Consider the following 7,826-nt stretch of genomic DNA (forward strand, 5'->3'; position numbering starts at 1 on the left):
AGATGGCTTGCAACCACCTTTCCTTTTCGAGTTGCCTACTTGCTCCAGAATCAGCGTTTGAGAGCGGGAGCGGTGTTTGCTTTGACTCCAGAACCTGTCTGGGGCTGAGAGCCCTGCCTGTGACCGGAGCTGGCTGTGCCGCTGCAGCCACAGCGCTCGGGATGGGGAGAGCGGGCGGGACAAACCCCGTGCCTACCATGGCCACCAGCCAAACACAGCGGGGACTGCGGGAGCACTCCCGTAACCAAACACAAAACCGGCCGGGGACAGGAACGGGATATTGGGGAATGCCCGGATTTGCCTCAATTAGCCAAACAACTGGGCGGTCAGTGCCGGGGTGGGATGGCGGGGCTGGATTCCCTCGTTTGGGACAATTATCCGCACCCGCGGTGCTCGGCTGGATTCCCCGTTTGGGGCGGGTTTTCCGCACCCGCGGTACTGGTTCCGGCGGGGTATTGGGGCTGGGTTCCCCATTTGGGACAGTTTTATGCACCCGCGGTGCTGGGCTAGATTCTCCGTTTGGGCCGGGTTTCCCCACCCGCAGTGCCAGGCTGGGTTCCTTATTTGGGACAATTTTCCGCACCCGCGGTGCCGGTTCCGGGGGGATTTGGGGCTGCGTTCCCCGTTTGGGCCGGGTTTCCGCATCCGCGGTGCCGGTTCCGGGGGGATACTGGGGCTGGACTCCCTATTTGGGACAATTTTCCGCACCCGCGGTGCCGGTTCCGGGAGGATTTGGGGCTGGATTCCCTATTTGGGACAATTTTCCGCACCCGCGGTGCCGGTTCCGGGGGATTTGGGGCTGCGTTCCGCGCTGGCCGCGGTTCCCCGTTTGGTGCAGTTGCGCAGCGCGGCCGCCGGAGGGCGCTGCTGCCCGCCCGGCGTGTCTCGGCTGTCGAAGGCAGAGCGATTCCTCGGTTAAACATTTCCATTGTTTATTATTTCTTTATTATTTATTCCTGTGTTTGCATTGATGCAAGCGGCCAAGCAGATGATTTATCTTCATTTGTCAGTTTGATGGACTCGTGCTAATTGCGTGAGTGGGGCGCTCGTTTCCCCGCCGATGCACGGCTTGTACAACAGGTGATGTTTAGCTGCTGGTGCACATCACCTGCTGGATGCTACCTGCCAAACCTGTCATTAAGATTTCAGGTGTGTTTTTATACAGGCAGAGTAAAATGGCTGGAGGCAATAGGATCAGTTTTTGGGGAGTGTGTTGTAATGAATTTACTTGCTCCTTTTCTGCTGGATGGCTGAGAAGCAATAACAGTGCCCAAAGTCTGAAAGTTTGTGTGCCATCAAGTTTGTGTAACATCACCAACATGATGTTATACTGTAGCTTTCTCAACTGGTAAGAAAATCCTGAACACAATTGGTTTGGGAGTTTTCTTGTAAAATATACTGTGAGAAAAACTCTACAAGATTTAGTTTTGTTTATGTAGCTTAAATGTAAACAATCTCATTTTCATAATGTGTGAAATTTCTCTGTTTTAAGTGGAGTGTTCATCTGCTTCGTCTGCAAGTGTCAGTTATCATACATGATGACAGAAGTGCATTAATAGGGCAGTCAGGAACAAAATGCCAGGGCCTTCACGTTCTGTCTCTTGACACACTGAAATCCTGGTGTTTGGTTTTCACTTACCATGGCAGATTGCGTAAGCATTGAAAAGAAATGCTCCTAATCCTGAAATGCACTTTTGACCCCTTGTCTTTGACCCCGACACATGTTGACATTGGAAATTAAATTTTGGCAGTTTTGCTGCGTTCAGTAAAGGGGAGTTTGCAGAGGCAGACAGGAAATCCATTCCTACTCCGCAGATTTATCACAAAAATGCCGAAAGCAAACAACAAAGCAAGTTTGCTTTACTGGAAACAAACTCACACCTTTGCTCTTTCAAAGATCCTGTTTACAAGTTAAAGCCATGGCTCAGACTGTCTTTCTTCTTAAACTACCAATCTATAGGTGCTGCCTGGAGGCACTTGCAAAGGAAGAGATCAGGAGATATCCTGCTGCTATCACGGTCTAACAGAAGCACTCGATGTTCTGAATGCTGGATGATTGTGTTTCAGTAAGTTGGAGAGCCTGGAGAGCTGAAGCTGAAATGGAGGCACAGGTGTGCTGTCACCAGCAAAATGATTGCTCTGTGCAGAAAATCTCCAGCTGACGTTACCCAGACCAATAGAAATCTTTCTGGCTCAAAGTATGTTCCCAATCAGCCTATTAATGGGTTATATAATAAAAAGGTTCTAAAAAAGGTCAGTTGAAAGGACTCTTGATGTTACCTTGCTCAAAGGCTCTGCCCATGCTTGGAACAGAGCTGTGTTCAAAGTGGTGTTGAGGCACAATTGGGTTCGGCTCTGGCTGTTCCATTAGCAGCCTGGCAAGAGCTTGGATGAGATGTTAGGAACTATATTTTCTTCTTGGAGGAGGAGGGGAAGGTTTTGAATTTTGTTAGAATTAAACTAGGTGCTGTGAGGCACAAATAACTTTATTTTTTAAATTTTTTTATTTATTTTTAATTCCTTAATGTGATTGGATCTGTGCTGAACATTTTTCTATGTTACAGGTCATGCATGACACAAAATTCATTGTGGATTGCTTCTATGACTGTTGTCAGCGTGGAATTCCTTCTCAGAATGGACCCAACCTGTATTTGGAGAGAATTAAATAAAGTCATTATAGATGGTGAAACAGACCTAGCAATGAAAGTGTTATGAGAACATGACAAGAAATTGCTCCTGTCACATGATGGTTGTGAAAGTTAATGCACAGAAAGAAGAAAGTGATGAAAGAGTAAAGGCTTAGATTTTTTATGCTGGCTAGAAAATAAATGCAATAAGTTTGTAGTATAATTGGGAATAAAACCCGAGTATTTTGGTGCCCAGTTCTGCTCTCTGTTTGCTGGCAATGACTAATTTGAATTTTGGCACTCTAAGAAACGTGTATATGGAGGTGATTTGTTATGATTGCTGATAACTTGTCGGGTGTCCACTGGGCCCTGTTGTTGGTACAGTTTCTGGTGTGAAACTCCATTTTAAATATAGAAACAGATCCGTTAAAAAGAAGCAAAAATTTCTCTTTTTTTCTTTCTGTCTTGTTAATATTTTCCCAAACTGTTTCCTCTTTCCAGAAGATTTTTTTAAGTTAGTGAAGTAGGCACTGTGGTATCAGGACACCAAACAGAAGAGAAGCTCCAAACTTTATATCCATGGAAGCTGCTCACAGCTGCTTTTTACTCTGCATTGCTTCTTGCTGGCTGGTTCTGCACCATCACTCCCTCACATGGGAGTGTTTGTACCATTCTCAGTTATGCCATGGCATTTCTTATTTGTGACAGTGTTCACAGGGTTTTCAGACTGGGGAAGAGACGAGGATCTGACTCCATGTTTCAGAAGGCTGATTTATTATTTTATGATATATATTACATTAAAACTGCACTAAAGGAATAGAAGAAAAGGTTTCATCAGAAGGCTAGCTAAGAATAGAACAGGAAAGAATGATAACAAAAGCTTCTGTCTCAGACAGAGCCTGAGCCAGCTGACTGTGATTGGCCATTAATGAGAAACAACCACATGAGACCAATCACAGATGCACCTGTTGCATTCCACAGCAGCAGATAACCAATGTTTACATTTTGTTCCTGAGGCCTCTCAGTTTCTCAGGAGGAAAAATCCTAAGGAAAGGATTTTTCATAAAAGATGTCTGCGACTGTTACTGGCAGCTAAAGATCACCTACAAATATTATGGAAATGCACGGGTATTGTTGCAATGCCTCACCCTAAGGTTTGCTCAAGAGCAGGTGCCTTATCTTTAGAATCCTCTGGGTGGCACTGAAGCCTTAGATATATCTACTGAGAGTCTTCTTTCGGGTACCAAATCCTATTATCTAGGTTAGCTCATCTGTATTCAAAAGATCAATGTTGCATTATTACAAAGATCCTTTCAAGTGTAAAAAGGATGGCACTTCATTACAGAAAGTAAAAGAAACTAATCAAACTTTCTTGGTGAAATCATTGACTTTTTATAGTAAAGGGCAAATTTAAGAATTTGAAAGTCCGAAATGTAAGAGTCTTACAGTTGAGGCTCTGTGCTGCTCTAACTTAAATCTTCTGTAGCACAGCCCTTGGATTTTCACATAATCTGGAGAAGAAAGTGGTGTGATGTAACTCTCCTGATGGCTTCTGGCTAAGCCAAGTTGCCATTTGCCCTGCTGCAATCTGATATTCTGTGTTGCTTAGGAAGTGTCCAGCATGCAGAGAGAGTCTTTAGATGAGATAATCTCTTTGCTGAGGACACTTAGTTGTGCCTTAGCAGATATTCAGTTAACCTGAAATCATAACGTGTTCGAGTCCTTACCTAAAATGTCTTTTAGCTTTGTACAACTTGTCATAACAAATACTTGAGTATTTTTCCCCTTTTTTTGTTATGTTTCATTTGTGGAAGGACACCACAGAGTTATACAGTTTCCTGGTTTATTTCTGATTGCCAGATCTCCTGTCTCATGTCTCTTCCTTGTAGCTTTCCAAATGCTTTGCTACAGGAATGGTTATTGCTGCCTTGCATTGCCTGAGGAGAGATCCAGGACAGAGCTCAGACCCCTGAACTTCCACTCCTCAGAGAGCTGGTGCTGATCAGCAGCTCCTCTAGAAACACCTCACTCCCAGTATTGGTAATCACATTTTTTTCCTTTTGCTTATTTCCTTGCCTGATTAGGTGACTTGTGTAGCTCACCAGCCATTGGTAGGCCTTGCCATTGAAAATTTTGCTCAGAATTCCCTTTTGTTGACTGAGTACTCAGTTCATTTTCATGAATAAATCTCCAGCATCTGATCATCCACAGAAATGAATATAAATGGATTATGAATGCAGCCAAATCAAAATTCAGCTTTAGTTTGCATGCATATTCATGAATGTTTCTTCTCACCAGCTCCTTTCTCACTGACAACAGGCACGAGTGGAGCTGCCAAAGGTCAGTGCAATAGCAGATCTCAGCAGCACTTACAGCAGATCAGTCCAACCAGCTTGTACCAGTTTGCACTTTGGACTCTGTTCCTGCTTCTCCATCACATCTCAAACAGTTTTACACTTCCTTTGTGCAGGGAGAACTGGACTGGCTGTTTTGTGGTCAAGGTGAGTTTGACAGTGGTCACAGGGGTCTTAGGATGAGGTAAGAGATGAAGGTCTGACTCCTTGTTACAGAAGGGTTGATTTATTATTTTATGATATATATTACTTTAAAACTACACTAAAAGAATAGAAGGAAAAGTTTTATCTCAGAAGGCTAACTAAGCTCAGAATAGAAAAGAAAGAATGATAACAAAGGCATCTGTCTCAGACTCTCTGTCCGAGTCAGCTTTGCTGTGATTTGCCATTAATCAGAAACAAGCACATGAGACCAATCACAGATGCACCTGTTGCACTCCACAGCAGCAAATAATCATAGTTTACATTTTGTTCCTGACACCTCTCAGCTTCTTAGGAGGAAAAAATCCTAAGGAAAGGAAGTTCATAAAAAGATGTCTGCGACAGGTGAGGTGTCGGAGACTGCAACCCTGAAATAAACTGTAATTAACATGATAACCCAACTACTCCATCCTCAATACCTAAAGGTGGTTGCTGGAGAAAACTGAGCATAAAGTAGTATTTACCTCAAGGAGAGAGGGAAACATCTTTGCTTTTGTGTTAGGATGGGTTCACCTGGGGATTTCTTGAGATGAGCTCAGCTGGTTGGAGCTCTGGTGTTGATAATGCTGAGATCGATCCTGCCCCTGGATCCCTCTATGGGCCATCACCTGAGCTGGACTCAATCATCCTTGTGGGTCCCTCAAACTCAGAATATCCTGTGATTTCCTGTATTTCTGCAAACAGCTGGCATTGTTTGCTATCACAGACGAGGGGCTGGATTAGATGAGCACTTTATAGTTCTGAGGTTGGTAGGATTTTTCTCTTTCTGGAAATACTGGCAACAAATGGACTGCATAGGTTGTGCAAGGCTGTCAAAGGGTAGAAATGTATTGGGCTGAGGTTTCACATTATTAACCATGCCATTGGGGAAGATTTGTAAGAGCACATACAAACCTAGTTAGTAATTATTAGGTTATTTCTGGTAAATAATGGAAGACCACAAAAAAACAATTTATTTTCTTTAGAGCTGATTGTGTTTGCAGATTGTAATGTGATTTGTAAATTATGTTAGATGTGCTTTTTTTCTCTACTCTTTTTTTTATTATTACTATTATTTTTGGTGGGTGTTTATATTTTATCTAGTTTGCTGAGGTCATTTAACAGTTCTGTTACAAGTGTCCTTGGCACTGCTGTCCCAGAACAGAATGTAATAAAAAAAAAGAAATGGAAATATCTTACTTTTTCCCCTCATGGCTTCTGTTTGCCATTTCTGTCACTGATATTGCAGCTTTAGAGGATGCAGAAGTGAAATCCTCTGCGATTTCACCATGACTCAGGAAGGCTAAAGCAGACTGCACAAAGCTATCAAGTTGGATTGCAAGCCTTTTCATAGGGCTGTTTTCCTTACATTTCAGCATTTTATTTGCTCACCAAATGTCTTGACTGATCCATCATCTTCAGGTGTTGACTTCAATGGAAACACTGTGCTTGATCTAAAGAACAACACAAATAAATGTGGGTTGTATCAGTAGATTTTTTTTTTAAGGCTCAAAGTAGTCGTACTATTCTGCAAAAATTTAGAGGAAAACAAGTTGTTTAGGTTTTTTTCTATAAACGTATGATATTGTTATCCATCCTTTGTAAAATATGGCTCTACTAAGAAGGGATTAAAAATATTTTTTGTGTTTTTAGACATCTTTTTCTGACTTAGATAAGTGACTTTTACAAAACCTAATGAAGACCAAGATAGGCAGAGCTGGCAAGTGAATTAATTTCATTTCATAGTAAATAGAGCTATGATTTTTTACTATTTATATTTTAATATAAGAAATTAATCTTCTACCTAGGTTTTTAGTTCTTAGGTTTATTGTTGACAGCTTAAAATTTGTCCTGGAACTGCATGACTTTTCTTCCTGTGTCTGGATATTTCTGGTGCTGTATCCCATATGAATTGGAAGAGCTCACTTCTGCCAGTGGTACATGGCACTAGGGCACTCCATCGTCAGAGGGTACCAGGATTCTGTATCTCAAATTCTTAATATTAGCTTTACTGTTGGGAAGCACTGTATTTTAATTTAAAAGTTCAAAAGTTCACTCCTTGGGTTCAAAAGTCGCTGCTTGGGGTGTTTGTGGCATTATAAAAACTCTGTGCCTGATGATAGGTTTTGAAAACATTAAGAGCATGTGAGTAGTTCATTATTAGATGTTCATTTTGTTCATCCATGCCCTTTCCTTGGTGAACCAGCCTGAGTCAGGGCCCAGCCACCCTGGCACTCACAGCCAGCACAGGCCAATCCCCAACATCAATTTTCTATTCCCTATGCATTGGTGAGGGAGTTTGAGAGTAGAGTCCTAAAATACCTTTAATTCTGGTTAAGACCTGTGTCTGACTACAGTTAATTTTCTTCTTCATTATGATTTTGACTCAGGTGGCCCTGAGTGCATCTGGGTTTCCTGTTAATCCCTACCAAAAAAAAGTCACACTGATGCATCCTCATATTCCATTAAGCCTGTCTTCCCATCACTTTATCTCATTAACTGCTTGATCAATGTCAAAAAAAGAATAATCTTTCATTAGCTCTCAACTTCAAAAGACTCAGATTTTCAGATCAAACAGTTTCTCAACAGCTGTATAAAAGTCTGTAAATCCAAGAGGTTAACTTCAAAGAACACCTTGTGGGTGTTCTGAAACCAGTTGACAAGT

At 42.2% G+C, this 7,826-nt stretch overlaps 1 long non-coding RNA gene across 3 annotated transcripts; it reads left to right on the plus strand.

Annotated features, from left to right (window-relative positions):
- On the plus strand, positions 1-6,194 carry LOC141730962 (uncharacterized). Of its 3 annotated transcripts, none has more exons than XR_012582816.1 (4): positions 1-325; positions 1,011-1,149; positions 1,961-2,198; positions 2,565-6,194. It is a non-coding gene; the product is annotated as an uncharacterized LOC141730962 (long non-coding RNA). The 3 variants fall into 3 exon arrangements; XR_012582815.1 differs by lacking the exon at positions 1,011-1,149 and having other exon boundaries at positions 2,565-4,667; positions 4,947-6,194; XR_012582814.1 differs by lacking the exon at positions 1,011-1,149.
- The last annotated feature ends 1,632 nt before the right edge of the window (positions 6,195-7,826 follow it).

The sequence above is a fragment of the Zonotrichia albicollis genome, chromosome 15, assembly GCF_047830755.1.
Source record: "Zonotrichia albicollis isolate bZonAlb1 chromosome 15, bZonAlb1.hap1, whole genome shotgun sequence".
Classification (NCBI taxonomy): domain Eukaryota; kingdom Metazoa; phylum Chordata; class Aves; order Passeriformes; family Passerellidae; genus Zonotrichia; species Zonotrichia albicollis.